The sequence below is a fragment of the Pongo pygmaeus genome, chromosome 9, assembly GCF_028885625.2.
Source record: "Pongo pygmaeus isolate AG05252 chromosome 9, NHGRI_mPonPyg2-v2.0_pri, whole genome shotgun sequence".
Classification (NCBI taxonomy): Eukaryota; Metazoa; Chordata; class Mammalia; order Primates; family Hominidae; genus Pongo; species Pongo pygmaeus.
In genome coordinates, this window is record NC_072382.2 from 61,993,651 (window position 1) to 62,010,271 (window position 16,621).

Sequence of the window (16,621 nt, forward strand, 5' to 3'; positions counted from 1 at the left end):
AGTGATTAGATTGCTGCAACCTTCTGTTATCTAACCTCAGCCTCACCCATAGTACTTTCAGCAAATCTTTGTTTTAGGCCCTGATTGGGCCCTTATGGAATCTGCTATAGTAGTTATACATGACAGAGCTCCTCCAGCCTCTAAGTTCTAGGCTCCCCTCCTCCTTTTATTTCTTAGTAGATGACCTGGTCACTTAACTCTTCTGAAAAGACCAAGGTTAACCCATCTACAGACTCATCCATGCACAATGCGGCCAGTGACCAACAGAAAAGTATTGTGGACCTGCCAGTTCTATTCATAAAAGTTGTTTTGGATCTTACATCCCTCTTGCCCTTGTCATTTTCATGCTAGATGCAGTTCCAGAACTGCCTGGTTTCTGACACTTTGAATTTGGCTGCAAAACATGCCTTCTGTGGGTTTGCGCCTGGGTGCTGCCCAGGACACAGCTTGTACTTGTCCTTTGGCATTCTCTGTTCTTGGCTGCCTTGGGAACTCACTCTGACCAAACCATTCTGGTTTTCAGGATCCCATCCCAGAATGGCCTCCTGGCAAAAGCCATGCATGGGGAAGTCTGTCATTTAGGCCAGAAATCCCCCAGTTTTCTATTATCCTGTCTTCTTCACTCCACTGTCTTTTTTTCCTTCCCTAGGGCCTCAAGGAAAGTGCCACTTTTCCATTCCCAGGAAAACTCTTGCACTTATAAAATTGATTACATTATTTTCTATTTCCTCTGAGGCCTCCAATAATAATATTTTATTAATTCATTCAATGAACATTTACTGGGATTATACTATGTGCTAGTCCAAGGATCAGTAAGCTACAGTTGCCTGTTTCTATTTCAATAAAGTCTTATATTTTATGTATTATCTATTGTTTATGGCCACTTTCATGCTACAACGGCAGAGTTGAGTAGTTACAGCTGAAGATGTCTGGCCTACAATCTCTAAAATATTTACTATCTGGCCCTTCATACAAAAAGTTTCAAAACCTGTGCCAGGTTATAGAGACACTGAGATGACTCAGACTTGATCCCTGTCTTAGAGATGTTCTGTCTGGAGGGTGGGGTGTGAAGGCATGGAAGATAGGTCATAACAGGCAATTACAATAAAGCATGGGTAATACAACTTTGATAAAGGCAAACACAGAATATCAGAGCACAAATAAGGGGACACGTAACCCAGATGGTTCCAGAGGAGGTGTCCTGGAGGAGATGGCAGGTGAGCTAAATTCTGAAGGATAAGCAGCAATTAGGAAGGCAGGTAGGGAGTTGGGAAAAGGTTATTTTTGTAGACAAAATAATAGATGCAAAAGCAGAGGCATAAGAAAAAGCTAGAGATATGTGTAAGACTACGAGTAGGTCATGGTAGTGTGTGTGTGTGAGAGTGTGTGTGTGTGTGTGTGAGTGTGTGTGTATAAAGATTGGATGATCAGTGATTAGATCAGTCAGCCAGGCAGCTCATGATGGGATATGACTGTCTTAATAGAAACTTTTTATCTTTAAGGCAATGTGAAGTAGAGAAGAGAATAAGATAGTCCTGTCTATAGAAAACTCCCAGATCTGCATATGCTCACTTGACTTCTGCTTCTGACTCTGATGAAGTAAATGGCACTGCATTAGCCCTCTGGACGTAAATAACTATAAGTGGGCAAAATATATTAAGCACCAGTTTTCAGATGTTGGAAAACAGACCACAAAGGACTATGATCACTGACAGAAGGGAAACACAAGAGATGAGCCTGTGTTTGCCCAGGCTTTCTGCCACAGACACTTTCTTGTTTGTGGTGCAGGAAGGTGGAGTAGAACTGACCATGGTAAACTGTCTGAGCTGAGGAGGTAGAGGTAATAATTTGGGGCAATTGAAGTAGATAGGATTTATGGGCTAGAATGCCAGAGAGGAGGAATCTGCATGGAGATGGAACTTCAGAATATGCATAGAAGTCCCCTTAAATCTTTGACCAAACACTAAGCTTCACATGTGCAGGGTGACACCTTGCAAGGCCTGGCAGAGAACAGCCCCTGGGGAGATAAGAGCTGAATAGAGATTCTAGAGGTCACACAATGCTAGAGATATAAAATGTCTACCCATCCATGTTAGAGAGAGCTTGCTGAACACTCTATATGTTCAACTGAAACCCTAGAAAGGCTATAATTTAATAGCAAAACTACATTAGCCCTAGACTAAAGGCTACTCTAGATTTACCCCAACAAAGCTTAGAAAATAGGCCTGGGAAAGGAATCAAGCAGATCCATCAGTAAATTAACAATTTGTCATACTCTTTAAAGGAAGATAAAAAATCCAGACACTCAACAATGTAGTATTTACAATGTCCATCATGCAATAAAAAATTTCTAGACATGGCTGGGCATGGTGCTCATGCCTGTAATCCCAGCACTTTGGGAGGCCTAGGTGAGAGGATCACTTGAGCACAGGAGTTTGAGATCAACCTGGGCAACACAGTGAGGCCTCATCTCTACAAAATTTTTTTAAAAACTAGCTGGGCATGGTGATGCATGCCTGTAGTCACAGATACTCCAGAGGCTGAGGTATGAGGATCACTTGGTCCAGGAGTTCAAGGTTGAAGTGAGCTATGATTGCCACTCTATTCCAGCCTGGGTGACAGAAGGAGATCCTGTCTCAAAAAAAAAAAAAAAAAAAAAAAATACAAGAGTGGTGTAAAGGCAGGAAATGTAACCCCAAACCAGGAAAAAGCCCCACAGTCAATAGCAGGAGTTCCTGAGATGACTGACATGTGGGATTAACGTACAAGAACTTTAAAACAGCTATTATCAATATGTTCAAGGATTTAAAGAAAAGATGGACATAATGAGTGAACAGATAGGGAATTTTGGTAGATAAATACAAACTATTTTAAAAAGCTCCAATGGAAATTTCAGAAGTGAAAAATATAATATCTGTATTTGAACACAGCAAAGGAAAAGATCAGTGAACTAAAAGATAGGGTGACGAAAAAAATTCAAAATGAAGCACAAAGAAAAATGGGCTGAAAAAAATGAACTAGGGTATAAATGACTGTGGAATAAAAACAAGTGGTTTAACATAGTGGTAATTGGAGTTCCAGAAGGAGAGAATAGATAGATTGAGTTAGAAAAATATTTGAAGAGACAGGCCAGGCACAGTGGCTCACACCTGTAATCCCAGCACTTTGGGAGGCTGAGGCGGGTGGATCACGATGTCAGGAGATTGAGACCATCCTGGCTAACACGGTGAAACCCTGTCTCTACTAAAAATACAAAAAAGTGGCCAGGCCTGGTGGCGGGCGCCTGTAGTCCCAGTTACTTGGGAGGCTGAGGCAGGAGAATGGTATGAACCTGGGAGGCGGAGCTTGCAGTGGGCCGAGATGGTGCACTGCATTCCAGCCTGGGTGACAGAGCAAGACTCCATCTCAAAATAAATAAATAAATAAATAAAAATATTTGAAGAGACAGTGCCTGAAATTCTCCCAAATTTGAAGAAAAATACCAACCTTAGATCCAAGAAGATCAACAAACCCCAAATGGAATAAAAACAAAGAGAACGATGCCTAAGCACATCATAATCTAATAACTAGAGAAAAAGAGAAAATCTTCAAAGCAACAAAAAGCAATAAAAGACAGGATGAGGGAAACAAAGATAAGAATGATGACTTGCTTCAAAAACAAGGCAAACTAGAAGACAATGAAATGACAACTTTAAAGCTTTAAAAAAAAAACTGTCAGCCTAGAATTCTGTGTCTTGCAAAGATATCCTTCAAAAATGAGGGTAAAAATAAAACTTTTTTAAATAAGTGAAAGCTGTGTGAATTTATTATTAGCACATCTGCAGTATATGAAATATTAAAGGAAGTTCTTTAGGCTGAAGGAAAATGAAAACAGATGGAAATACAGATCTACATGAAGGAATAAAGAGTGCTGGAAATGGGAAATATGTGGGTAAGGTGCACCTTTAATCTCTTCTTCACTGAAGAGCTTCTCCCTTTAAGTAAAGAGGTTCAAGTTTTCTCATTCTGGGTGAAAAAAAAAATCTTCCATCAATGCTTTGTTCTCACAAAAGCCCATCTTTTGCCTTTCCTGCACCTCCAGGCTTTTCAGGAAGGTCAGTCTGAACCCACTGCTTCCATTTCTTCTCCTTGAATTATCTTCCTTGCAATCTGAACCCGAGCTTATTTTCTCCACGAAGTCTTTAAAACTGATGTTTGCTCCCCTGTATTCCCACATTTGAACAATTGCTGGGGGGTATTCAGAGGAAAATTACTCTCTATCTTCTTTATTTCCCATTTAAAAATAAAAGTATGCTTTGAATTCAGTAATATTCACCCCTTTTAATGTAAAGTCCAGCAAGTTTTGACAAATGCAGGCAACTATATAGTAACTACTATAATCAAGATAATGAATAGTTGTATTACCTACACACATTCCCATGTAACAACCCCACCACCACTCCCAGCCCTTGGCAACCTCTGGTTTGTTTTCTGTCCCTATAGTTTTAAGTTTTCCAAGATATAAGTGGTCTCCCACAGTTTGTAGGCTTTTGAGTCTGACTTCTTAGCATCATGCATTCGAGATTTATCCATGTTGTTGTATGCATCAGTCCCTCCTTCTTTTCAATTGTCTTGAAAGAAGAAAAGGACCTCCTACTGGCTTAAGGATTTCATCACATTCTTGTTTTCACCATATACTTGCTGTGCAATCTTGAACAAGCTATGTAAATTCTGTAAGATCCAGTTTTCTTACCTGTGAAATGGAAATAATAATAGTACCTATCTTCTAGGGTTGTGATGGGGTTACAGAAGGAAATCCATATTACAGCCCTTAGCACAGTTCCTGGCACACAAGAAAACATTCAATAATGGTTATTTTAAATATTAATATTTTATTTCTCTAGGAAAGATAGAAATTGGTAGCAAACCAGGACACGCACAGGACCTGTCCATTAGGGTAGGACAATGTCTTAGAGGACAGCAAGCATTCTAAAGTGAGGTGGTCAGTTCAGGTCATAGTCAGCATTGGGAGTGCAGAGGCCCATTGGGAGGGTGGGCAAGTGGTGGGAAAACGGTGGCAGAATGAGTCAAGCACACAGACAGAAGTTTCCAGAAGCAGGCAGTAGGGCTCCTGACATAAGCTGGGGGTGACTGTTCCAGCTTCAGCCTCTGGACTTCGGGTGGGGAACTGACAAGAAGCTGAAATGGCAGTGAGGGCTAAAGCAACATCTCTGTTTGGAGACTGGGAGGTATATGAGCATGGCCATCTTGAGCATAGAGATAATTGAGTAGCCTCAAGGGACCAGGGCCTGAATCAGGGCTGGAGGCTCTTTAAGTACTTCCTGCCTTGCATAAATATTACCCTGGGAACTGGGAAATAATAATCATTAACATGTAGTGAGACTTTACTATATGCTTACATATTGTTATTTAATCATGGAAATAAACTCATTTTACAGATTAGCAAATTAAAGCACAGACAGATTAAATGACTTACCCAGGGCTACCCAGCTAGTATATGGTAGAGCCAGGATTAGGATCCAGACTGACCCTCTCAAGAGTGGCACTGTCCAGTTTAACTTTCCATGAAGATGGAAGTATATTATACTTCACTGTCCAATATGGTAGCCACTTCTCATATGTGGCCTCTGAGCACTTAAATGTGGTCAGTGTGACTGAGGAGATAAATTTTAAATTTTATTTAATTGCAATAAACTAATTTAATCAATTTAAGTGTATCGAGTGGCTACTGTACTGGACAGTACAGCTCTAGAATTTGGTGTATGTTTGTGTACTGCTAAATATAAGAGCCAACTGTGCAGGTAGTCCTTTCTGGCACAAGGGGATGGGAGAGGAAAGACTCTACTGACGACGGGGGACTCTCACAATTGTGTATCACATGTGGCAAGTAGACAGCTTGCAGGAGGAGTCTGCGCTTGAACTAAGACTTGGCCTGCAGCAGCTACATTTGGTGCCCTGTATCACAGACTCTCCATCCACCTCCAATTTCAGCGGCAACTATGGCAGGCAGCGGTGAGCACTTGCTAATGCTATCAGTGAGTGTCTACCTCAAGGGCCTCTTCCTGTTTACTGACTCATGGCCTTCTCTGAAGCTTTGAAAGTCAATTTAGCCATCAAGGAAGTGCCTGGGAGTGTGGGGAAGTTCATGGTACTGCAGACAACCCTTGGTCAATAGGGGGTAGGTGCTAGTAGAAAATTCTGGAAAGTGGACAATTCTGGACACATTCTATACACCTCTCAGAGGTACACTGATGCCAGTGACCTGAATAATGCACTCTTACCTTGACCCTTCCTCCTCCCTTGTCACTCTCTCCCTATTCCTTCACTTCTGCTTCCTCTATCACCTTCTACACAAAATACCTGCAGTCCTTGCCTCAGAAACTGCTTTTAGGAGAACACAAATTGAGACATGGCTTGTCCAACTAAGATCACATGTCTGGGCCCAGAGATCCATAAAATAATTGTGGGGATTAGAAAAGAGGCAGTTAGGGATGCTCCTCCTGTTTCCATAAGCATAATATAGGTAATCCTCTATCACCCCTTTATTCAAAGCTAGGGATGTTGTTTTCATTGTCATTGTCTCATCCTCATCAATATCATTATCATCACAATCACTACCATTTATTATTGAGCATGTTCCCTGCATCATGTCCTTCACAGGTGTCAGCTAATACCCTTCCATTCTCAAAGTTGTCTTGCTAGGTAAGTCAGTTACCATCCCCATGTTATGGTGGGGGAACTGAGTTGCAAGTAGGTGGCAGGGCTGAGATTTGCCATTGATCTGCCAACCTTAAGGCCTTGCCCTTTCTACTCCACTGGGGATCCACAGCTTAAGCCAAGTTCAGATTTAGTCAGAAGGTCATTCTGATGTCACTCATGCCTGTCACTGGGATTAGTTCTTGGGGTGGAGATAATGGGGAGAAGTAGGATGGGACCTATCCAATGTCCTTGATAGCATTAGGGGTATTGACTCTTGGTGTTCATAGACTTCAGCCTTCTTTGGACTCAGCCTTCCCAGCCAGTCTTTCTGAACTTCTGACTCCTGAATTATTTGGATATCTATAAATAAAGCCTAGCTACTAACCTAATTCTCATCTCAGACACAAAGAACATAATTTCAGGGCACCCCCAAACTCTCATTCCCATTGGTACAATAAAGGCTGGTTGGTGGTTTATTATGCACTGACAAGTAACACTGCAATTATATATCCAGAAAGAGCATTATTTAAAGGTGTCCTTCCAAGCTGACTTTTACACATAAACATTGTTAAATATGGGAGAGAGGCTATATTCCTGGACAACTTCTAAATGTGTAATACTTCATTAACACTTGAGTTTGAAGCCCCAGGGAAGGAACTGTAGCACTACAGATGATAAATTCTAGCAATGTTTATCTAATTTTAAAAATCTAGGAGCTTGTATTTAGGAAGCTTAGCAGGAGCAGTAAACAATTTTGCTTTGTCTTTCAGAGTATAACAAAAAGAATGGACATCTCCCACCCCCATTAGTTCATTTTTTCAGATTTGAATCTTAACTCTGACGGCTAAGCACTGTAAATAAGTAAGCCAATGCTCTTCTGTATTTGAAAAGTTTTTAAGCAGAAGAGAAGAGGTAGTGAGAAATAGGAATTACTGAGCATCTGCCTGTATCAGGTGCTTTATTATGCATTGTCTAACTTCCTTTTCAATGCTATTTCATTGATAAGGAAACAGGCTCAGAGAGGATCTATAATGTGACAGTGGACACACTGCCAGGGAGTGGTTGGACCATGACTTGGTTCATGGCTAGTTTGTCATGGGGAAAGCTTTTGTTCTGTCAATAAGAAATAAACTAGAGGACCTGGGGGAAGTTTGTTAAGCTAATAATAGAAGCAAAGTCCATTTAACTAAGTCTATACATAGGACAAAAGAGGGGTCATCCCAGGTAGAAAAAAATCCATCTCAAAATTGAGGTAAAAGTGAAGATGGAAGCCCAATCTCTTTCATGACCATAGATGTAGAAACCCCAAAATATTAGCAAACTCTATATCCAGTAAATTAGAAAAAGTATTCTATATAATAACAATGTAGGGTTTATTCCAAGAATACAAGGGTAGTCTAACATTCAAAATTTAATCAATACAATCCATCACATTAACGGAAAAAATTACATGAGTATGTTCATAGAACACAGAAAAAGTATCTGATTATATTTGATATACATTCACATAAGAAAACATTTCAGCAAACTAATAATAGAAGGAAACTTTCTTAATATGATAAAAATATTTACAAAAAAGCCATAGCAATAATATTACTTAATGATGGATATTAAAAGCTTTCCCCATAAGATTGGGAACAAGTCAAGAATGTCCATTATTACCACTTCTATTTAACATCGTACTAGAGGTAATAGCCAGAGCAATAAGGCAAGGAGGAAAAAGAGAAGCTATAAAAATTAGAAGGGAATTATTGGCATAACTTATTGTGTATGTAAATTCCCAAATAATCTACATACAAAGTAATAAAAGCAATAAGTGAATTTAGCAAAGTCTCTGAAAATTAATTCAAAATACAAAAGTCAATTTTATTCCTATATACCAGTGACAAACAACTGGAAGATGAAATTTTAAAAAGTTATTATTCACAATAGCATAAAACATATAATACCCAGGAATAAATCTCATGAAAAAGTGAACAAAACTTCTTATCCACAGAAAGCTATAAAACATTGAGAGAACTGAGAGTAAAACTAAATAAATGGAATAATATGGTCATTGATTGAAAGATTTAATAATGTAAAGTTGTCAAATCACCCCACGTTTTTCTATGAGTTCAAAAACAGTCTCAATAACAGGTTTTTAAAAAAATATAAATTGATCATGATTCTAACATTTATGCAGAAATGCAAAAGACCAAGAATAGCCAAATAATCTTGAAGAAGAAAAAAATCAGAGAACACTCCCAGATATCAAAGCTTTTTGTAAAGGAATCATAACAAAGTGTATTATTTGCAGGGCAGACAAATACAGCAATGGAACAGAAGAACAGAAGAGTTCTGAAATAGACCCACAGATATACAGTCACTTGATGTATGACAAAGGTAATGCTGTAATGAAGTGGGAAAAAGATGGACACTTCAATCAATAGTCCTGTAAAAAAAAATTCAGAAAGACTATTGACTCCTACCTCACACCATACACAAATTCAATTACAGATCAGTTCAATATCTAGATATGAAAGGTAAAAACTATGAAGCTTTTAGAAGGAAATACAAGAGAACATCTTCACGACTTTGAGGTAGGCAAAAACTTCTTAAATGGGGCACAAAAGGTGCTAATCATGAACAAAAAAAAAAGATAATGTGGACCACATTTAAATTAAATCCTCTATTTACCAAAAGATTAGAAAAGTAAAAAGGCAAGCCATAGAATGGGAAAAGATGTCTGCAATACATATAATTGACAAAGGACTTTTATCTAGACTATATAAAGAATTACCACAAGTCAATAAGAAAATGGCAGAGAATATAATAGAAAAAGAAAAAATGATCAAAACATCTGAAAAAATACTTCAGGTTATCCAAATGGTCAATGACAACACACTAGACAAAATTCAAAGACGTGCAAATTAAAATCCCAATGTGATATCACTACTATATCCAGTAGTAAAAGTGGAAAAACAAAACAAAAAAACATATCAACAATATCAAGTATGGGCAAGGATGTAGATTAATTAGATCTCTTTTGGTGTGGAAAATTGTTTAGCTGTATTTATTAAAGCTTAGCCACTTAGGTTACAACCCAGCAATTCCACATCTAGTATCTAACCAACAGAAAGGCACATGTATATTTATCAAAAGACATATACATGAATGGATATAGCAGCACTGTTCATTATAGCCCTAAACTGGAAACTACCCAAATGTTCAACCATAGTAGGGTAGATAAATGAAAAGTGGTAGATTCATGCAATGGAATAGTATACAGCTATGAGAGAGAACATATACCAAAATGATATGCAACCACATGGATGAATCTCACCAACTATAAAGTTAACTATATACTATAAACAAAAGAAGCCAGATACAAAAGAGTACATATTGTAAAATTCCCTTTATAAAATGTTTTAAAACAGGACAAATTAATCTATGATAGAATTCAAGATGTAGTAGTGACTAGATGGGGACAAAACGGAGGCTTCTGGAGTCCTAGTCATTTTAAGAGTTTTGTGCTGGTGAAATGAACGTGTTCACATGAATGTGAAGCTTTGAGCTATAGACTTACAATTTACCCACTTTTCTTTGTATATATTATGCTTCAATAAAAAGTTCCCTTTTAGTAAAGAAAAACTAACTGAGTGATGGCAGAAGCAGAGTTACTTTTCTTGCCTTGTCTCTCCAGGCTCACTCTGGCCTACCCCATGCTTGAGCCGCATTGGATGAAAACTGAAAGTTTGATTCTCCCATAATGGGGGTGGTAACAGGGAAATGACAGTGATGATCAGTGAGCCTGTAAGAGGCAAAGGTGGGAGGACACATGTTACCCCAGAACATTTTACAGATCAGAGGTCAGGTGCTCTGGGCCAGAAGTGCCTGCCTGGAGCCATTAGCCAGGAGTTGCAAAGCTACTATTTTTAGTCTGGGATTTGACCTGTCAGGGAGGCAGCTTGGTAAAGAGAGAGTTTGGCCCACCTTACTTTAACAAAAATTCACTGTCACATTTGTGCTCTAAATCCTACATATGGTCCTGGGGACTCAGAGAGAAACCAGACAAAGGTCCTGCCTTCGAGGGTCTCTCAGCATATTAGGGGATTAAATGTGAGGACAGGCAATTACAGTGCAGTGTGGAAAGTGTCGTGATAGGATAGCCACAAAGCAGAAAAGAGGAGGGCCGCCAATACAGACTGGGGAATTGGAAACGGCTTTCTGAGGCAGTGGGGTTAATGCAGAGAATGAAAGAGTGGCAAGCAAACAGTCAGGTGAAGAAATAGAGGCTGGATGGAGGGTGGCAATCACAGGAAACAGCCTGTGCAAAGGCCTGGAGATCAGAATGAGCAGGCTGCTCTCTAAGAACCTGGATGGATGTGGAGCCAAGAGTATGATTTGCAGAGAGCATCAGATTAAGCTGGAACAGGCCAAGTTCCAGTGAACCGAGTGAGATGTGTCAAACAATCTGTATTTTAACACAGGGTGATGTAATTAAATCCTGGATCTGCTCCTTTTGAACTCTGTGACCTTGAGAAAGTCCCTTCTGCTTTGGCAGCATCAGAACTTTGTTTTGCCTTGAATATTAGCTTCCCTCCAATATTTTTAAAAGTACAAAAGGACTAAAAATCAAAACAATTGAACTCATAGACATAGAGTTGAAGGATGGTTACCAGAGGCTGGGAAGGCTAGTAGGGGGACAGAAGGGAAGTGGGGATGGTTAGTGGGTATAAAAAAATTAGAAAGAATGAATAAGACCTAGTATTTAATAGCACAATAGGGTGACTATGGTCAATAATTGTATATTTAAAAATATTTAATAACTTAAAAAGTATAATTGGATTGTTTGTAACTCAAAGGATAAATGCTTGAGGGGATGGGTACACCATTCCCCATGATGTGTTTATTTCACATAGCATGCCTGTATCAAAACATCTCATGTACCCCATATACATATAAACCCACTCTGTACGCACAAACATTTAAATAAAAATTTTAAAAAGTACATAGGAGGTGACTTGCTTTCCAAAGACCTGCACATAGTAGGTGCACTCAGGAAATCTGGTTGATTGATGAGTGTCTAGGGCTAAGAAGCTAAGGAGAACAGCCTCTTAGCCTTATTTAAGAACACAAAAGCAGGCTCATACCCACGCCCACCATCACATGCTGGCAGCTGAGAACACTGCAAAGGCAATAATCAGGATGAAAAATTCCCCTTTGCAAGTTTCTGAAACTTGCAGCCCATGGTGGTAGCTGGTGGCTGGTTTGTCCCTGGAGCTCTGGTGAAATGGAAGACTCCTGTTTAAGCAATTCCAGGCAGGAGAGGTCTGTTTTCTCTTGATGGAGAGGGATTGTTTGTGATTAGAGGGTTATTTCCTTAGTGCTTTTTTGAGCTTCTTAGAGATTAAATTATTGCAGTAAGGGGGCAGCAGGAATTCCTTTGGCTTTATAAGGTCTGGCTTCCTAGTTCTCCCTTGGAGGGAAATAAAGGATTTGAATAACTTATTCATTGCTTGAACAAATTTCAAGGGTGCTGTCAAAGACCAGACCAGGCAGCTGAGCTTAAAGACTAGACAGAAAGATCAGTATTGGGATGAGCAGGCAGGCCAGAAAGCCCCTGGTGTTAGGCGAGATCAGTGATTAGGAGCAGATGGTGATAGAGAGACACTGGGCATCAGGTAGGTCTGGCAGCAATAAAAGGCAGAATTCTAGTGCTTGGAAGAATTAGAAGGAGCAAGGAAGGGACTTCATCCCTGGAAGGGCAAAGCCAGGGTTCCTACATGGGTCTTGCTGGGGAAAAAGGCCATTTTATAAAGGACAAAGTCAGCTGGATAGCAGGCAGTCCTTAACTATCTATGGAATTGACACATGCATGAAAATTAAGACCCAGTTATGAGAACTGGGGTCCAAGGCAAGAAATAGATCATGAAAAAGGGTTATAATAATAGCTACCAAGTATATAACACTGAATATATGCTAGGCGCTCTTCTGAGCGCTTTACCTAAATTAATTAACTTCATTCTTACATTAGTCCTATGAAGTTAGTATTGTTATTATCCCCATTTAATATATGAGAAAACCAACACACAGAGGGGTTAAATGTCTTGCCTAGCCTCTCGCAGGTAGTAAGTGGTGGAAGCAGGATTTATTCTGACTGCAGAGTCTACTTGCTTAATAAAGCTTTAGATGTAATGGTCTTGTTAGAATTGGTACAATGCTGGGTTGCTAAATTCTTGTGCAGTTCTTCCAAATAAGGAAACTCACTGGTTTAGAACCTAGGTCTGGACTGAGTCTGAAGGGTCTTCAGCAGGCTCGCTTATCAGGAGTGCTTTTGCCTTTAAGCGCTATTTGTTATAAATTATTTTCCAAGCATATCATCTCTAGTTGCTGTGTTTAAGACCTTGGTCAATGTAAGGCTTTGTTCCGCCAGCTTTTTTCTTTTTCTTTTTTTTTTTTTTCTCCTGCAAATTTTGGCCTAGGAGCCACCAGGATAAGGAAGTTTTCTTGCTTCGGCTAATAGAAATATCTGACCGACAGCCTTTCAGGTTCTCGGTGTCTCTGGCACAAAAGGTGGTATGAGCTACTTTCCAAGTGTTGAGTGTTCAGAACTCAAGCTAACATCACAATTCTGTTGATTTGTTTCTGTGCTCCTTGGTCAATTTGTCACTTTAGAAATTCCATGTCACTTTGTCAATCAAAATAAGCATTTCAAAACAGAGTTAAGATGTTACTCTAATCAGTATAGCTTAAGTAAGTACTAATGAAGAATAAGACCCACGTAAGTTGAGCTTAAGAAGCATTTTACTGCTTTATTTTCAAAACGAAACCCAAGAATCCTTGCAAATTGGGAGGATATTTGGCAGGAATGAAGTGGCTGGCACAAAACATGCAGCAATTCCAGTCATGATCATGAATAGTCAGCCTTATTTGGCATAAACAATTCTTCAGGGTATATTTTCAACTCATTGTTTGGAAAACTTAGGCATATAAATGCTGTTGGCTTCAGCAGTTTTGTGTATACAATTCTGAGTAACCTTATTAGATTGTTAGTACATACATATTCCTCCCTTCTATGATCATTTTAAGTAATTGAAATATTCTCTTAAAAGTGAAGACTTCTTGCAGCAAGTTCGTTGAGTAACATGTATTCAGCACTAACTCTATATCAGATATGGTGCTGGAGCTGGGGATATAGTAATGGTCCCAACCAACTCTAATGCCTTTCTTGAGAGTCTGCCATAAAATCATAGAATGCAGGGAAAATGCAAAGACAACACAGAAAATGAAAGGTAAGGAAAAGGATGTGTTCATCATACAGAGAGTTTGTCCAGTGTTTTTTCTAATATATGTGGTATCTTGAAGATACTAATGATTGCTGCCCAAGGGTTGAGGGTAATATGAGAGATTTTGCAGCCCTTATAGATTAAAGGAAGCACGATGCATTTAACTAATATAGATTTTAAAGAAGGTTTAGATTCTGTCTTTTATGACATTTCCTTGATATTATTACAAGAGATGGAGTGAACCCCAGAATCCCAGTTCATCTATCCATTCTGTTATCCATCATTCATTTGATACTTCTAGTTGTCTATTTTGTTTTGCATAGGCTGGGAGATAGTGATGCAGTCATGAACAAAACATAGTCTCTGCCCTCAGGGAAATGATAGCCTACGGCAGGTGTGATAGTGAATATTAGATGTCAACTTGACTGGATTGAAGAATGCCTAGATGGCTGATAAAATATTGTTTCTGGATGTGTCTGTGAGGGTGTTGCCAGAGGAAACTGACATTTGAGCCAGTGGACTCGGAGAGGAAGACTCGTCCTCTCCTCCTTCCCTTGGACATTAGACCTCAGGTTCTTCAGCCTTTGGGCTCTGCAACTTGTACCAGTGGTCTTCCAGGAGCCCTTGGGCCTTTGACCTCAAAATGAGGGCTGCACTATCAGATTCCCTGGTTTTGAGGCTTTTAGACTTGAACTGGGCCAGGCTACCAGCTTCTCTCTTTTCCCAGCTTGCAGGCAGTCTATCACAGGACTTCATCTTGTAATTGTGTGAGCTAATTCTCCCCAATAAACTCCCTTTTATATACATATATCTTATTGTTTTTGTCCCTCTGGAGAACTCTAACACAGATTTTGGTACCAGGGGTAGGGTATAGAATGTATAGTCCAATTAGGCAATTGTTTAATTGATGTGCAACTGACACAGTACAGGCAGCATAGCAATTACTCAATAATTCTTATAAAGGAAGAGATAAAATAAGAGATTATGGGTTTCTGGGCCCATAAGGAGATGGGGTGGCTGATGGTATTAGATCCTCAAAAAGGGGAGCTGCAATTCACTTCTCAGTAACTGGGAATTTCCTCTTATTCTCTCCTGGATTGGGAGATGTCATGTGTTAGAAGGCTTTAGTCTTCCTCCTACCCTGGATGGCCAGTAGGATAACTGATAGAACTGGCCGGGCATGAAGGAGCATCTGCTTTGTTGTTAGTCTTTCACAGAAGAACAGTTTCAGTCAGAAAGGAATCTGTCTGATTTCTATTTCAGTGGAAGAGAGATTAATAATTTTGCCAGTTAGGATCTGTGCTGTGACGCAGGAGTAGGCAGGATGCTGATGGAGCCCAGAGGAAAAGGTAACTCTTTCCCGTCTTTGAGACAGAAAACATGCTGTCCTTCCTGCCCACAGAGAAGAAAAAAGTTTTCCTCCTTTATTCTCAGAAGGTGTCAGTTTCTACCCTTCTAAATCCCTTCCAGGTTTCTTGAGTGTCTACCACACACCATTTTGCTAGGCACTGGGTGGAATGAAATGAACAAAGGGTAGTTACAGTTCCTGGAACTTATCCTTTACTGGGGGAGCCAGTTAATTTAATTACACAAACAATTACAGAGCAGTCTGATTTGGACCTATATGGACATGCCATAAGGCATACAAACATAAAAATATTAATAAAGACATATAAAAATATTTAAAAATATTAGTAAAGCCACTCTGTGCACAAAATGTGCAAAACAATGCAAATTCTCTTTCCCCAAATTAAAAAAATTGCAAGAACCATAATTTCAAAGCTGGTGACTGAATGAATTTTAAGCTGTGCTTATGTTATTGGTGCACAGCTGTACCACTTTATAGCTGGTTTAAAAACGCAGTCTTAATCCTTTTTCAGGATTAATCTTATTTCTGTAAGCTTTAACTTATATGGAATATCCTGAAGAACATAACCCTAGGGAAACCTGAAGCAGCTGTACTAAACAATAAATAGAGTTTGTTGCTCTATTTATCGTGGTATGCACCTGTAGTCCCGGCTTCTTAGGAGACTGAGGCGGGAGGATTGATTGAGACCAGGAGTTCAAGTGCAGAATGATAAACAGAACAATAAATAGTTGGAAGGGCACAAAGGGTTGTAAAGAGTGTTTAAGAACTAGAACCAGTCCAGTGTGGGGAATCAGGGAGAGCTTCCTTGAAGAAGTGATGGTTTAGGCTGAAATACGAAGACCATGTAAGACTGGGCTAGGCAGAGAGAGAAGGAGCTGCCCAGGACTCAGCTCAACAATTAAGTGGTTTCCTTACCTTCTCTCGGCTTTGATTCTTCTCTAACTGCTTGTTGCTCAGCCCCTAGGATACATAGAGACAGATCCCACCTAATAATTGCTTATGTGCTTCTGGGGGTTGGGTGGTAGGCAAAGAGGGGAAGAGAAATCAAGTAAAACCGACCTTGGCCAACGGAAATCACAAAACACATAAATTCCAAACTCCACTGACTTCTCTTTTCTTATTTACAAAAAAAAAAAGGTCATCAAATACTGACTTAAAATTAGCTGATTAGTTCCATGTGTTTGTCTGGTCGGCTGCTGAAATGGATATATTTTATTTGTTATTAAATTCCTTTCTGATAGGGGAAAAAGTCACAAATGAAAACTCTATTTCCTCATTGTTGGTT

At 39.5% G+C, this 16,621-nt stretch overlaps 1 protein-coding gene across 1 annotated transcript in view; it reads right to left on the reverse strand.

Moving 5' to 3' along the window:
- The window catches only part of SPON1 (spondin 1), a 312,814-nt gene that overhangs the window by 139,474 nt on the left and 156,719 nt on the right, over nt 1-16,621 (reverse strand). The window lies entirely within an intron of this gene.